The following is a 17,283-nucleotide window of genomic DNA, read 5'->3' as shown; positions in this document are numbered from 1 at the left end:
ATCAATCTGCTTCTTTAACAAAAGATTACATTAATAGGACAGGTATTTAGCACAGTGGTTCAGACAGGTAAGAAACCACTTGAGATGCTTGTTTCCCATACTGGACTACTTGGGTTCTGCTGCGACCTTCATTTCTTATTCCAGCTTCCTACTTCTGTGCACCCTGGGAGGCAGCAGGTTACGGCTCAAGTATATAGGTCCCTGCCACACACATAGAAGATCTAGATTGAGCTCTGGGCTCCTAGTTTTGTCCTGGCACAGCTCTAGCTGTAGTGGGCATTTGGGAATTAAGCCAGTGGACAGAAAACATCTTTCTGTCTCTCTACCTTTCAAATACATAATTTAAAAAAAAAAGAAACATAGGGACTGCCACTGTGGCACAGTAGGTTAATCTTCTGCCTGCAGCACTGGCATCCCAAATGGGCACCGGTTCGAGTCCTGGCTGCTTCACTTCAGATCCACCTCTCTGCTATGGCCTGGGAAAGAAGTGGAAGATGGCCCAAGCACTTGGGCCCCTGCACCTGCATGGGAGACCCGTAAGAAGCTCCTGGCTCTGGATCATCTCAACTCCAGCCATTGCAACCATTTGGGAAGTGAACCAGCAGATGGAAGACTTTCTCTGTGTCTTTTCCTCTCACTGTCTGTAACTTTACCTCTCAAATAGATAAATAAAATCTTAAAAACAAAAAGAAACAAAAATATAAACATAGGGGCCAGTGCTGTGGCATAGTAGGTTAAGCCTCTGCCTGCAGAGCCAGCATCCCATATGGGCGTCCATTCATATTCTGACTGCTCCTCTTCTGATCCGGCTCTCTGCTAATGGCCTGGAAAGGCACTGGAGGATGACCCAAGTGCTTGGGCCCCTGTACCCACATGGGAGACCTGGAAGAAGCTCCTGGCTCTTGGCTTCAGATCAGCTCAGCTCCAGCGATTGTGGCCATTTAGGGAGTGAACCAGTAGATGGAACACCTCTCTCTCTCTGTGTCTCTCCCTCTGTCTGTCTATAACTCTGCCTTTCAAATAAATAAATCTTTTAAAAATAGATAATACACAAAATAATATTAAAATGTTTAAAATTAGAAATGTTTCCATTTATATAATCTTTCCTCTTCTATGAAATATTTCAATAATCATTAGAATCCTTACTTCAAAATGTCAACTCTTATATACAAATATAAGTTACAGAAACAACTTAGGGTGAGGTTGGAGAAAATCAACTTTGGATTGGTATCTTCCCTGGGTTCTACTGCCAGTTGCACACACTAGTGGTATAATCTTTGGTAACATCTTTGACAAATTACCCAACCTCTCTTTGCCTTGCTTTTCTTATCTGTAATTCCAGTGTTTACCTTCTATGGTAATTGTGAGGCATCCATGAAATCTAATGTGAGCAAAGCACTTGACTTATACTAAATGCTCAAAATAAGTAATGTAAGGTAGACATCTGGCATAGCAAGTTATGCTACCAGTTGGGATGCCTGTATCCCATAAGGAGTACCTGGCATTGAGTTCACTCTGCAATCGGCTTCTTGCTAATACATCTGGGAGGCAGAAGATGGTCCAAGTACTCGGGTTCCTGTCATCCACATGAGAGACCCAAATGGAGTTCCTGGCTCCTGGCTTCTGCCTGGCCCAGCTTTGACTATTGCAGACATTTGGGGAGTAAACTAGGAGATGGGGGGCTGGCACTGTTGTGCAACAAGTTAATGCCCTTGCCTGAAGCACCAGCATCCCACATGGGCGCCGGTTCAAGACCTGGTGACTGCTCCACTTTCGATCCAGCTCTCTGCTATGGCCTGGGAAAGCAGTAGAAGGTGGCCCAAGTCCTTAGGACCCTGCACCCATGTGGGAGACCCGGAAGAAGCTCTTGGCTCCTGGCTTTGGAATGGCATAGCTCCAGCTGTTGTGGCCAGTTGGGGAGTGAACCAGCAGATGGAAGACCTCTCTTTCTCTCTGCCTCTCCTCTCTCTGTGTAACTCTGACTTTCAAATAAATAAATAAATCTTAAAAAAAAAACACACTAGGAGATGGAAGATATTTCTTTCACTCACTCGCTCTTTTAAATAAATAAATATATAAATACATAAATAATAGATGTTGTAACACAACTCATACATTTAGCTATGGATGAGTGACAAAGGAAAGTGGGCTACATCTCTCATGACTTTCTTAGGTAGGTGATATCTACTGCGCAGGCAATAGCTCTGTTTTTGGAACAGATCCAAAAAAATCAAAATACAAAGTTCCTAAACATACTAATTAGTAATACCCATATTTGACTCCTATATCTGATATTTTATTGTGTTTTCATTGTATACAATCTAGCACGCAAATAGGATATATCCAATAAATGTATTAAACCTAAGACCCCTATAACTAATAAATGATTAAAAGTTAATGTCTGACTGAACTGTATGACTTGAGGAACTAATCTCCAAGGTACCTATAAATAATTAGTTATAATTCAAATGAACCTAAAGTCCAATGAGCAAGTGAACAGTATAATCTAATTTTGTAACATAAGTCCTATCCTCTCCCCAGTTCAAATCTTAGTCTGAATACTTGATGCCATGTTTCTTCATTTCCATCCAAGTTGGATGACTTTTCTCCACTCTCCAATAGCCTTCCCCTCTCCCTCAGCATTCATCTTCAATGTGTATCACACTCATTCTCCATCATAGTCTGTAGCTATCTCCCATACCCATCGTTAAAAACTCCATACCTATCATTAACTCACTTTTCAGACTCAATACATCTTCCCATTTCCCTCCCCATTAAGTATAAACTGCCTGCCAACGACCAAGTCCAATTTATCATCTCCTTTTCTGCACAGCCTCTGCTTTATTTTAGCCAACCTCCTTATTAGTGTATGATCATTTCCTTATCCATTTATAAATACTCGAATACAATCCATCCGAGCTGGCCTGCCTCCTTCAAAGATACAATTCCTCTTCCTCTACAAAGTTCTGCAGCATTAGGCAAAACATGAGAAAATGTTTTTTCCTCACCCCATGTATTTGTCCACCTGAATCTAGAAACACTTCACTCAGCAATTCATCCAAATACTGATTTCATAAATTTACAAACTTACCATTTGACTGTCACATCACCAATTATTTGTTGTGGCATATAATCTTCAGTTATGAAATTATCTGGGGAGAGTATAACCTGTTTTAGGCAGTGTACATCTAAGGCTTATTTCTTAATACCTCCTAACTCTGCATGGCACGAAGTCATCCTCAGAGAGAAAAATTCTGTTTTGTCAACTTCTGAATAAGGGTTTGGGGTCTGGACATGGCAGGAAGAATAGATGCCACAAAGTGGTATTCATGTACTATATATAATTGAATAAAAAGCAAAGTTTCCCAAAATATCCTTTTTATTTTTTGACAGGCAGAGTTAGACAGTGAGAGAGAGAGAGAGAGAGAGAGAGAGAGAGAGAGAGAGAGAGAGAAAGGTCTTCCTTCCATTGGTTCACCCACCAAATGGCCACTACAGCTGGTGCACTGTGCCAATCTGAAGCTAGGAGCCAGGTGCTTCCTCCTGGTCTCCCATGCGGGTGCAGGGCCCAAGCACTTGGGCCATCCTCAACTGACTTCCTGGGTCACAGCAGAGAGCTGGACTGGAAGAGGAGCAACTGGGACAGAATCCGGTGCCCCAACTGGGACTAGAACCCAGGGTGCTGGCGCCACAGGCAGAGGATCAGCCTAGTGAGCCGCGGCGCCGGCCAAAATATCCTCTTTAAAAAGAGCCACTTTGTGCTTAAGCTTTTGTCAAGTATTTCACATCATGGGGGTGCTTTCTCAATTATTTTACTCTAAACAGCAAATGCCACTGGATAGATGCAATCTCAGTACATTTAAATCAAACAACTTCATCAGTCAAAACAGCCTCAATCCATGTTTGTTTAGAAACTTGTACAAGTTATCTAATGTGGGCAGTTTAAAAAACAAATGTACCACAGATTTAGTCATTATTCCAGGGTATTTAACAATTCTAAATGTTGATATCATGTTACTAAGATTTTCAAAAAATCTATATTGTAGGGATCACAGGGTGATTTTATTTTATATACATACACACACATATAAATACATAATCCTAACACTGTGTAAATTAGTATTTGTGGCTGGGATGAAATTTGCACTAACAGTTTTATACACTAAGATTCAAAAAATGAAGCAGAACTCAAGATAACATTCTTTAGAAAATAGTATTAGAGAGGGGCTGGCACTGTGGCATAGCAAATAAAGCCACTGCTTGCAGTTCTAGCAGCCCATACAGCTGCTCCACTTCCAATCCAGCTCTCGCTATGGCCTGGGAAAGCAGTGGAAGATGGCCCAAGTCCTTTGGTCCTTGCACCTGCATGGGAGATTGAGAAGAGGCTCCTGGCTTCAAATCAGCATAGCTCCAGCCATTGCAGCCAACTGGAGAGTGAACCAGCAGATGGAAGACCTCTGTCTCTCTCTGCCTCTGCCTCTCCTTCTCTCTCTTTGTAAGTCTGACTTCCAAATAAATAAATCTTTTTAAAAAAAAAAAAGAATATTAGGCAACTCAAAACACAGCTCTGGTGACAACACAGGCTCTGATCCCTTCTTGGCTGTCTCCAAGATGTATGTAGAGTCCAAATAAAAATGATCGTGTCAGCTGTGAGATAAAAAAAACTAGTCCTAAAATCATTATCTGTAAGATGTGATTTTAAACATGTATGTCAAAGTAAGTGAATGAATCACATATAATTAGTAAACATTTAACTCATCAATATCCATTACATTGACCACATTTAAGTAGCCAAGTAGCTTACTCTGGGATTATGTTTAAAGAGAAATGTAAGGTTGACCTTACACTCTGGCATCCACGGGCAGCATGAGTACACACGACAATGTGGGTGGCAACAGAAGGTTAGGGTAGACAGATAGCTGGATGAGGGACTGGCTCAAGAAAAAAGAACAGTGACATATTTTCTTATTGTTTCACAGCAAGGTCACACAAGTGTCCTGTACTAAGAAAGACTGGGACACTCTGGTCTGGAGGACAAGAACTATTTCACTTTAGCTCATTCTGTTCTATTCCCAGAACGGCGAGTGCTCGCTGAGTATTATTCATTGATGCTCGGGATGGGCCATGAGAATGTTTACTGCAGCATCTTTCTAAATTGTTACATAACACAAAAGAATGGAATTAAAAAAACACAAAAGGTAGAGAAAATGTTCAGCATACTAAAATCATGCGTAATACATATTTAACCCTCTTTACAATTTTCTCTAGCTAGTTGTTGAAACCCACTATTGGGCTTTTTCCAAGCTAAAAGGCCTCCTCTGGTTGAGCAATCTCAACATATAGTCACATTTTGATCTGCAGCCAGCTGAAATTCTTGCATGAGGCTCCATGGCTGTCTGTTCCACCAAGACAAATAAGAACTGGCCCAACCCCTTATTTGAGTACATTGTTCATGGTGCTGAGCAGTGATTTTCCATATCTGACTGTCTTTGTGCTGTTCACCCCAGGAGGAAGGGTGAGCCTGGTTTATTGAGTTCTCATTTCTCACAAAGTAGCAACATCTGGAGGGCTGAGCAGTTTGTTGGCAAGTTCAGCCCAAAGGAATTCGGCCATGGTTCCGATTGGCTCTTATCAGTAGGTGTCACTAAAGACAGTTTCAGAGACAGAAAAATAAATAAGCCAATTAAACAATGCCAAGAAAAGGCCATTTTATAGTCATCTCTGCTCTTTTTTACTATGATTCCAACTGCAGAAGTTTCAAAATTCTAATTATTCCCTGGCTTTTTCCTCCCTGCTGCAAATGAATATTTTTCCATTTCCCAAATGCCTCCTTTTAGAGTTAGAGAGTGGGACATTTAATTAATATATTTATTTTGTAGTGCCTGACATAGCGGTTTAACAAAATGAAAACAGATGAAGATGCTTAATTCTAACACTTTATTGCAATGAAGTGATAGCCAACTACTCATTCGCAAACAGGCTAATGAATGCTTCACCTGCTCCTTTCTCTCTACAATATGAAATACTTAACCGATGCACAGAGCAAGACCACTCACATCACTCCAACCATGCCTTTGTGTTCCCAAAGTGTGCAAAAATAGTAACTCTGAGATAGAGAAATGTGCGCACATATTTCTGCAGGGGTCACAGCAGGAAAGCCCAGGCCTCCTCCTGGAGAAGGGTCAGACTTGTAAATAGCAGCCACCACACTCATTTGCTTCAATTTTAGTGACTGAGGCTTTTCCATTTGCAAAGACACAAGGCAAGTGAAGAACTCTAAATTTGGTCTCCAAATCCCAGCAAAAAAACATCACTACCCATTAGCTACCTGAGAAAAATCAAGCTGGGGAACATTCAAGTTAGGGATTTCATTTGCAGAATGGACTGTGAACAATACTAGAGCATGGATGCTAAGCCAGCATATTTCAAGCACTTGGCAATGTTGGTTAAAGGAATGAGATAGCTGCTAATTCAGAATAACAATAAACTATTATTTAAGGATCTTATTTATGGTCTATATCACTCATTGTTTATGCTAAATTTGGATGCATTTTGGTAGATGCTTTCATTCTTTCTGGTTTCTGCAATATTCCTACTACATTTGGTAAATAAATCCTTAGGTCTGAAGACAAAACCAGTGATTTCTTTTTTTTTTTTTTAAGATTTTATTTATTTATTTGAGAGGTAGAGCTACAGACAGTGAGAGGGAGAGACAGAGAGAAAGGTCTTCGGTCCGTTGGTTCACTCCCCAAATGGCCACAATGGTCAGAGCTGCCCGGATCCAAAGCCAGGAGCCAGGTGCCTCTTCCCAGTCTCCCGTGTGGGTGCAGGGGCCCAAGCACTTGGGCCATCCTCCACTGCTTTCCTAGGCCACAGCAGAGAGCTGGATAGGAAGAGGAGCAGCCGGGACTAGAACGGCTTCCATATGGGATGCCAGCACCGAAGGCGGAGGATTAACCTACTGTGCCACAGGCTCCGGCAAACCAATGACTTCTAATCTCAAATTACTTACTGTTATAAAAGTAAGCATAATTAATAATAACAGCTGTCACTTTTTGAGTACTTGCTCTGTTACAGGCTAAGTCTTTTGTTGTTGTTGTTGTTGTTTTTAAAGATTTCTTCATTTATTTGGAAGTCATTTTATAAGGAGAGGGAGAGACAGAGATCTTCCATCCACTGGTTCATTCACCAGATGGCCACAACAGCCAGAGTTGAGCCAGAGTGAAGCCAGGAACCAGGAAGTTCTTCCAGATCTCCCACATATCCCAAGCACGTGGACCATCGTCTGCTACTTTTGTAGACCATGAGCAGGGAGGCAGATTGGAAGTGGAGCAGACAGGACATAAACTGGCCCCCATATAGGATGCCAGCATTACAGGCAGAGGATTTATCCACTATGCCACCTCTTCTGCCCTCCACCTCCCCCAGACTAAGTTCTATACATTATTTTGTGTAATCCCACAACCCTGCCTTGAAATAGATGTGATTCTCAACCTCATTTTACATATGAGAAAACCAGGACCTAGAGTTCTTATTTGTTCAAGAGGAGACAGTTAGAAAAGAGCAGAGCTGGTCTTCACACAAATCTACCAGATCTAAACCTGTTCTCTTCACTGATTATCTTACAATCTTCTTTATAATGTGGGATTGTTAGTAGTAAATATTAAAAGTACTGGAAGGTATATTTAGAAGAAAAGAAAATGGAGAGTAGAAGAAAATGAGTTAAGGTTAAATTTACACTGTGAAATCTATTACTGGGATGTTGGTGTTTAACATATGCTGGGTACAAAAGGGATTGCTTGTTTCCATGGCTGGGAATTATTTATACTCATGGCACTGTCATCTAGTGTTCAGGCTCAATATTGAATGACTAGTGGCCCTAATTTTCACCATGAACACTCTGCCCTGGCATCTTTCTGCAATTTTAGACTCTCAAGTCCAAGTGACATGATGTCATTTTCATTTATTGGATATAATTACTAAATTACGCAGGCCATAAATCCACATTCTTATATTTCCAAGAAAAATAGCTCTTTGAATTTAAAATTACATACTAGAACCCAGAACCCATTGGCCCTAGGATAGAATGCTCCCACATCCAGAGCGCTCCTACACAGAACCCACTGAGACCTCTGTGAGAAGAATGTTAGAAGCCAACCTTGCACTCCTATTTCAGATTAAATTTCCAAATCTAAAACAAGACATATTCAGCTAAAAGTTGACAAAGGTAAGACTTACATACTTTAACAAATTTCATTATTTACAAACTACCAGAATACACAGCTTTTTAATCAAATGTTTTTCAGAAACATTCCATCCTCTAGAAGGGTACAAGATGTCCACAACAGACATCCTCCAGCACATTTCTGATACTACAGATCACCTATTATCTCAGATGAGTTGCATTTCTATGGAATTACACTTGGAACAGGCTTTTGCTCAGAAAACTCTTTGGATGTTAATTCTCCACACCTTTAAGAGTCATCTTGATAAAAAGTCATCTCTTTGTCAAGATCAGTGACATGTTTTATCCAGATGAACCCAACTAGAGAAGAGAATTCAGTGAGGGTACATATTGTCAGCTTGAACTAAACAATTTATAACAAACATTGCCAGAAGCCCCAATCCTTAAAAATTCATTTACACAACATAAATCCACAAACACTGAAGACCTGTTATGAACAGGACAGTTTGCCTTTTATCACAAGGGAAATGAAAATGAGAAACATTTTGTCTTCAAGATCATCACATAATTGAAATAAAAGGCAGGATGAGTGTCATAGAAGTGTCAGGAAAGATAACCTCCATTAGAAGAATCAGGAAAGACTATTTAAAGAGGCTGCATCTGAAAGAAGCCTCAAAGAACACATCAAAACTCTGCTGAAAAAATAATTAACACAGAACAACACTAAGGAGAACCAAGCAGAAACTGCAGAACACATTGGGGAATGCAGATACAAGAGGACTTGAAAGAGCTCATGGAAAATGGAAGTGAACGATAAGTATTTTGGTACGAAGAATTTTTTAAAATCCATGCATATGAGAGGCTTTCAGACATTTTGTGGAAGGGGTCAGCGTGTGGTACAGCAGGTTAAGTCACCAGCTGCAATGCCAGCATTCCATGTTGGAGCACTGGCTCAAGTCCCAGCTGTTCTGCTTCTGATCCAACTTCCTGCTAATGTGCTGGGGAAAGGAGAAGATGGTCAAAGTGTCTGGACCTCTGCCAACCATGTGGGAGATCTGGACAGAGTTCCTGGCTTCAGCTTGGTCCAGCTCTCACCTTGCAGCCTTTGGGGCAGTGAAATAGTGGATGAAAGTTTCTCTCTCCCTTCTCTCTCGCTCTCTCTATCTTTCTCTCTCTCCCATCATTCCCTCTCTCCCTGTCTTCCAAATAAATAAATCTTTTTTAAAAGTTCATGAAAAACATTATTTAAAAACTATGCAGGGATTTCAAATATTTAAACCAAAATATTCCATTCTATTTTCCATGAACTTTTTGGAGTACCTTGTGTGCAAGGAAGAATGTAGTTAGAGACTGAGTCTAAAACACAAACAGTTATCATTTTACAGGGAGCCTTGAAGGCAGATGAAGGATTTTGTACGCAAATCATTAGGGAAAGGGAGGCTACTGAAGTTGGTTGGATAGAACAGTTAAGATCAATCTCAAGCTTAAGGATAAATGTGACAGCAATGTCTAAGATGAGATACACAAAAGGAGTAAAGGTGGATCTGCTACAATATTACACCCATACAGAAGTTAGGGCCTGAAAAATTATAAACTTCAGTGAGCCCTGAAAGAAAGGAGCACAGAGTCAGAATCTGCAGAAATTTGCTAACGAGTTACATGATGGGGTGGATAGTGCTATTTAAGGAAAATCAGGGAGGAGACTCGGGTTCTGAGTTGATAACAGAAAGGATGGTGCTTCTGTTGTTAGAAATAAAGTCAGGAGGTGATGGAGAGCCAGAGATCAGACATAGTGAGTTCATATGCCTTAGTAGCACACATAGGTACATTGAATGGGACTAGAATTTGGCCCTTGGGTTGTAAACTTGGGATCCTCTAATCCAGTAGTAGCAGTAAAAGCCATGGAAGGTACTCAATCAATAAGAGACAGTGGATAGGAAGATAACCTTCTACAATCAAGGAGGCAAAAATGCTGGAAGATGGCAACAACGGAGAGAAAAAAAAATGTGGAATCACACACAAAGATCTGGATTCAAATCCAGACTCTAGCTCTACAGAGTAGTGTGGCCTACAAGAACTTTTTTTTAATTAAGATTTATTTACTTAGGCATCTGAAAGGCAGAGTAACAAGAGACAGAGACAGAGAAAGAGAGGAGAAAGAAAAAGAGAGACTCTTCCATCCACAGGTTCACTCTCCAAATGTCCACAACGGCTGGGCCTGGTCCAGACCAAAGCCAGGAGCCAAAAACTCCATTCAGTGTCCAATGTGGGTGAAAGGGGCCCAGTACTTGGGTGATCTGCTGCTTCTTTCAAAGGCACATTGGCAGGAAGCTGGGTCAGAGCAGAGAAGCCGGGACTCAAACCAGCACTCCAATATGAAATGGCAGCATTGAAAACAGAGGCTTAACCTGCTGCATCACAACACCAGCTCCAGGGGACTTGAGGATTACCTGAGTTAAGTATACAAAGCAATAGTAAAATAAGTAAATATCCAGTTACAAACTAGTTTAAAGAGATAAGAAGACATTTTAGCAGAGAGAATATACAGATGGTAAATAAGCTCATGACTCTGTCCTTTGTTCTAGACCCTGTCTAGTCCACTTGGGCCTCATTCCTTTGTAATCATAACCTCTACTCTACCACCAATGGCTCTACTCCCAACCTGTGTGTACTGATGGTCCTCTTCCCCACTTAATGCTGTATAATTGTTCAGACCTGGTTAAGGCCACTCTTAGGATCATTGGTTACTATCCTCACCCTGTCTTTTATGACCTTGTCTAAATATGATCAGAGTCGGGGAACTTGGAAGGCTTCCATAGCCTTGGCAACTCATGACGACAGCCTAGGGTGGTTACTGGCGCCATAAACTAGAGTGTCAATTTGTTGGGTCAACAACAGGAGCCACTGTGCGCTTGCTCCTGATGTGGGATCTCTGTCCTTAATGTACTATACATTTTGATTCAGTGCTGTGACTAGTACTCAAACAGTATGTTTCGCTTTGTGTTTCTATGTGGGTGCAAACTGTTGAAGTATTTATACTAAATTGATCTTCTGTATATGAATAGAATTGAAGATGAATCTTGATGTGAGTGGAAGGGGAGAGGGAGCGGGGGAGGGGAGGGTTGCGGGTGGGAGGGAAATTATGGGAAGGGGAAGCCATTGTAATCCATAAGCTGTATACTGGAAATTTATATTCATTAAATAAAAGTTAAAAAAAAAATAAGCTCATGAAAATATGCAACTTCATTAGCCATTAGGGAAATGTAAATTAAAACCACAATGAAGTATCACATCAGAATGTTAAAATAGAAACAATGACAATACCAAAAGCAGGTAAACTGCATAATTTATGTGTTATTGCTATAAGCAAGGACAATGGTAAAGCCACTCTGGAAAACAGCTTGGCAGATTCTTAGGAAGCTAACTATGCAACTACCACATAACCTGGCAATTATACTCCTGGACATTTATCCTAGAGAAATGAACACTTAGATGCACACAAAAATCTGTACATAAATGTTCATAGCAGTATTATTCACAGGAGTCAAAAACTGAAAATAGCCCAGAAGTCCTTCATAGCTGAGTGGCTAGACAAACTATGGCATATCCACACCATGAGATATTACTCAGCAATTAAAAAATACAAACTACTAATACTTGAAATAACTTGGATGAGTATTCAGAGAACTATGATGAGTGAAAAAAAAAAAAACCAATCCCCCAAAGTTACATACTTTATGACTCCACTTATATAATATTCTTGAAAAAATAAAATGACAGATATCTAGTAGTGGTTGCCGTGGTTAAGGAAAGAGCTGGGATGGGAAGTTGTGGGTGTAGCTCTAAAAAGGGCAAACTGAAGGATTCTTGGGATGATGGAAATGGTCTGCCTGGCTGTGATATGAATGATTCCACTGAGGACACTGTAAAAAGTGTACCTGCGTTCTCTCTGCCCTATCTTATAGCTGCATGTAAATCTATGATTATTTCAGAATAAAAAGTTTAAAAGAACTTCTAGCTTCAGTTATCCTTCTATATTTTATGAGAATCAGAGGAAAATACCTAAGTTAACAAGATATTGGGGAGGATAGCGCTGTGGTACAGTGGGTTAAAGCCCTGGCCTGAAACAGTGGCATCCCACACGGGTGCTGGTTCTAGTCCCGGCTGCTCCTCTTCCGATCCAGCTTTCTGCTATGGCCTAGCAAAGCAGTAGAAGATGGTCCACGTCCTTGGACCCTTGGACCCATGTAGGAGACGTGGAAGAAGCTCCTGGCTCCTGGCTTCTGATCAGCGCAGCTCCAGCTATTGTGGCCATCTGGGGAGTGAACCAGTAGATGGAAGACCTCTCTCTCTCTGCCTCTACCTCTCTCTGTATCTCTTTCAAAATAAATAAAATAAATCTTAGAAAAAAAAACCAATATTGGGAAGAAAAGGAGAGAATAAAGAAGGAAAGTATGTAGGGAGAGAAGGAGGATTGGGAGGGTGAAAACAGAAATCTATCTTGCAAAAGAGTGACAGGCCAACCTAAGGAAGAGGCTGGGCAAAAAAGCATCAGGAAGAATAGCTAAGAGTTATAGGGTTCTAGGAGGTGAAATATGACATATTTGATAATGGAGAGGAAACTATTCCCTTCCCAGAAAAAAGCATGAACTAACTTAACATGAACCCCCAAAAACTGCTCCTGGCACCAAGTCCCTAGAGAGTTTAAGAAACAGCAATGGCCCACAGGGTTTCATTTTGCAAATTCAAAATTAAGATGAAATCTTCCTATCTGCTCCAGCACATGTGTGTTCTTGCAACACAATATTTATGAAGTGAATGGAGCTGATTAAATCCATTTTAGGGTTCAGGGATTTGCACAACCTAAATTCCTGGATCTCAGGGAATGGAGAGCTTTATATTTCCTTCACATATTTAGTCTTACTGACATCAATAGGAAGTTGTCAGTGATAAGGAAAACTTGGCATGGGGGTCTGGAAGTGGGGAGATTAGCTATTCACAGTTGAGGATCCACCTGAACACAGGACTCTTCAGCCACCATTTTTATGAGCCCCCACCTGGGACTTCTATATGCAGATGGTAGATGTGAGAAAGCCTCCACGAGAGGCTTCTCAGAGTCCATGGAAGTGATAGATGCTCGAGACAAGGCAAACCTCATCATGGAGTCCAGAGGAAAAAAGAAAGGATAAGCCAACCACTGAATTAGAATCAATGCTGAAACTGAAGATCCTTACAAACACTAAGCCCAAATTCATAGCCAAACTTTACAAAGTAAAACACAATAGGAAATATTATTATCCTCTTGCAGATTCAGCTCTAGTAGACCCTACATCACATAATGGCAAGAATTTAGACTCAAAAATAAACAAATGAAGTTTAAAAGGAGCCAAAGAAAGGTCCATGCAGCATACTATCTACATGCTGGGTAACTCCCACTGGACTGGTTTTGTAATATTGTACAGACCCAGCAAACCTCTGGGTGAGGAATTGCCAATGAAGCTGGACTTGTCGGGGTGTTTATTCCTCTTTATTAATATCAGACTGGAATTACAGTATCAAGCCAAGTAATGATGTAAAACCCAAAAGGAGGAATGCTGCTAATTGCCAAATTTGTTATGGAATTATCACATTTTCTGTTTCAGTGCTAAGCTCTGAGAGATGCATTGAAAGAAAGTGCTCAAGAAGGTGTAGCTCAGTGCCAGCCACAAAGCGTGAGGTGGAAAACTTCAGAAGGAAAGCACATAAAACTGGGACCCCTTTGAAGGGAACCATGGAAATAGACATACTTGCTGTGGAGCACAATAAGAAGTAATTTCTACCTACAATTTTGAAGGCATACTCAATGTACAGAAGGCACAAATCTGGTTCCTCTCGGGATTTAGGCAAGTCTTTTTATCTATTAAGATTCACTCTGTCTTGACCTCCAACCTGTCCCTGCCTCCTTTCTGCCTCTCATGCTATCTCACGTTGATGTAAATCAAAATACTGTCTTGCTGCACTGCTCGCATTTTATTTTAGGTGACTGAATAGTTTAACTTTGCTCACCACCATTCTTAACATATGGAAGCAATTAATTCATTTTCTTTGCTATCATTAGGATAGGAATCCTAGAATATTCTACATGTGATTCCATCGTAGATTGCCCTTAACTAATTACATACTATCTAACCCATTTTCTTAAAAGTAAAACTTGCAAGTTAAGAAATAAAGAATGGCCTTGCTTATAATAAACTCTGCATGCTACACTGTAATTTAAACTGTACTGTTATGTATGGTGAAGGACTGAAAGTTTAGAGTTACTCCCCTTGGCAAACATTTTTTTTTAAGGATTGCTTAAATAAGCAGTACAGAAACCAGATGTCATTTGGTAAGAGTATCTGAATGACCAAAAATTTGCTGTCTGGGTATTTTTTTCCTTTACAAAAACAAGAAAAATTCTTTGGATTTATATCATATTTAGCAGCTGTGAAACAGTGCAAACATCTGTTTGTACCTATGGGGAGCTGACCCGCGGGGCCCTCATCTCTTAATCACCAAGCATCAAGCCAGTCTCACATGCACAGTTTATTGTTTTCTTTGCCGCTGCCTCCCGCACTTCAAAGTTTTCATACGCTCATGTTCTATTGGCAGAATGGAGGAACTAATCCATTCATTATAAGACCAGATGATTAGAATTTTTTGACACATGATCACAGCATTCTCTCCACCCAGCCTGTGCCCAGAAACACAGTCACATTTGCCTCTAAATTCATTTTGGAGTGTCTACACTTACTCCAAATAATGCAAGATTTATGACCTTAGGCAAGACTGTAGTAGCACATACACTAGACTGCACAAGGCCCACAGTCACTATTTGAGGCCCCAACCTTTAAAAAGCCATCTTAAAATAATTTGTCTCTTTTTTTTTATATGAGTACAGACATTATACTAACTCTTATTTTGGAGTTTTTCTTTTAGGATTTTGCTACAGTTTTTTTTTTAAGAGAAAAAATAACAACAAAAAAAGCCTTACCACACTTGCACACCCAGGGAATATCAGTTTCTAAAGGCCAACATTTTTACTGCACTTTATAAATAGGGAAAGTACGCTGAATTGGAATCGAAGCTTGCCAGGTCAAATCAGTTGCTTTATTTATACATTTTTTTTTAATACAAAGTCTGCCAAACAAAGCATTCCTATTACAAAAAAAGGGAAAGAATCAGCTTCATTTTTATATATTAAAATAACTAATTAAAACAAAGTCTCATTACAATGATTTCCATTACAAAGAAGGGATGGTCTATATACCCATGTTACTTAAAAAGAAGATCCACTATAAAATGCTATTAATAGGGAAATAAGCAATTAGCTGTGACAAGTAACTCAACATCAGTGAATGCTTTGGGGGGACCCCACTCCTGTAATAGATATTCTCTACACTGTGTGCTATCCACATTGCACTTGGCAAACAAACAGGTCACATTAGAGCTGCACTGTCTGTTACCATACTGAAATCGTTCTATTGCTTTCTCTGTTTAAAACATCCCAACTTCCCTGCAGATCAGGAGGGAGAGAGATACACTCAACACATAAAAGCCAAAGGAATATCCAGGAACTTGAAGACAGACACTAAGGTGAAAACCACATGCACTACAACTCCCTTTTTATCCTGCTGAGTTCAAAGCACTTATGTAACTCGATGACACACTACAGAAAGACTAGGCCTTGGATTTGTCTCATCGCTATAAGCAATGTGGTCTAATGTACATATTCTGACTCTGGGAGCCATAAAGCAAGACTAATTCCCAAGATACCAATAGGTGTCTGTGAGAAAAAAGGTTCCATGGTCGATTAAATTTAGAAAAAAACTCATAGAATGCCTCTTTTTTGGATAAAGACAAGGTCTATCAGCAAGTTAAAGGTTCGAAAAACCACTGCAGTAAAGTCATCTCATATTAGGGCCAGCATTGTGGTGCAGCAGGCATCCCATATGAGTGCCAGTTTGAGTCCTGGCTGCTCCACTTCCAGCCTAGCTCCCTGTTAATACACCTGGCAAGGCAGTGGAAGATAGCCCAAGTGCCTGTGCCCCTGCCGCCCACATGGGAGACCTGGATGGAGTTCCAGGCTCCCGGCTTCAGCCTGGCCCAGCCCTGGCCATTGCAGCCATTTGGGGAGGTAACCAGTGAATGGAAGATTCTCATTCTCTCTCTCTCTCTCTCTCTCTCTCTCTCTCTCTCTCTCTCTCTCTCTCTCTCTCTTTCTCCTCTTATTTCTGCCTTTCAAATAAATGAGTAAACCTTTTTGTAAAAAAAGTAAAAGCTATTTGGGGGGTGGGGAGGACCAGCACTGTGGCATAGTGCGCTAAGCCTCCACCTGCAGTGCTGGCATCCTATATGGGCACCGGCTCTAGTCCTGGCTGCTCCTTTTCTGATCCAGCTTTCTGTTATGCCTGGGAAAGCAGTATAAGATGGGCCTGCACCCACATGGGAGACCTGGAAGAAGCTCCTGGCTCCTGGCTCTCGGCTTCAGATCGGCTCAGCTCTAGCCATTGCGGCCATTTGGGGGGTGAACCAGCAGATGGAAGATCTCTCTTTCTGCCTCCCTCTCTGTCTGCAACTCTACCTCTCAAATAAATAAATAAATAAAATATTTTAAAAAAAAAACTATTTGTAAAAACAATAGGAAGAAGATGTAAAGAATAAAATAAATGCATGTAACCACCTAGCTGCTGAAGAAATACAACAACAACAATGCAAATGACTCCTATGTCCTCCCTCATCATACCTCTTTCATCTCTCTGAGGTAACAAAATTCTGACTGGTGGTACATTTTTATCAGTATCATTATTACCTTTCCAAATATTACTAAACACTCACTACACTGTTTTTATCTTGTTAACTTTAATTTAGGTGGTATAATGCTCTATGTACCATTTTGCTTCCTTTTGGGGAGAGGAGCTCATCATTATGAGATTTTCACAAATGTAGCTTGATCTCATTTGTTTTCACTGCTGTATAATATTTAATTGCATGAATATATCACAGTGTGTTCATCAGGTCTCTTATGAACATCTAGATTGTTTCCTCTTCCCCATCCACCCAGCCCAGCTCCCAGCAAT

The sequence above is a fragment of the Lepus europaeus genome, chromosome 11 (genome assembly GCF_033115175.1).
Source record: "Lepus europaeus isolate LE1 chromosome 11, mLepTim1.pri, whole genome shotgun sequence".
Classification (NCBI taxonomy): domain Eukaryota; kingdom Metazoa; phylum Chordata; class Mammalia; order Lagomorpha; family Leporidae; genus Lepus; species Lepus europaeus.
Note: the sequence above shows the minus strand (reverse complement) of the source record.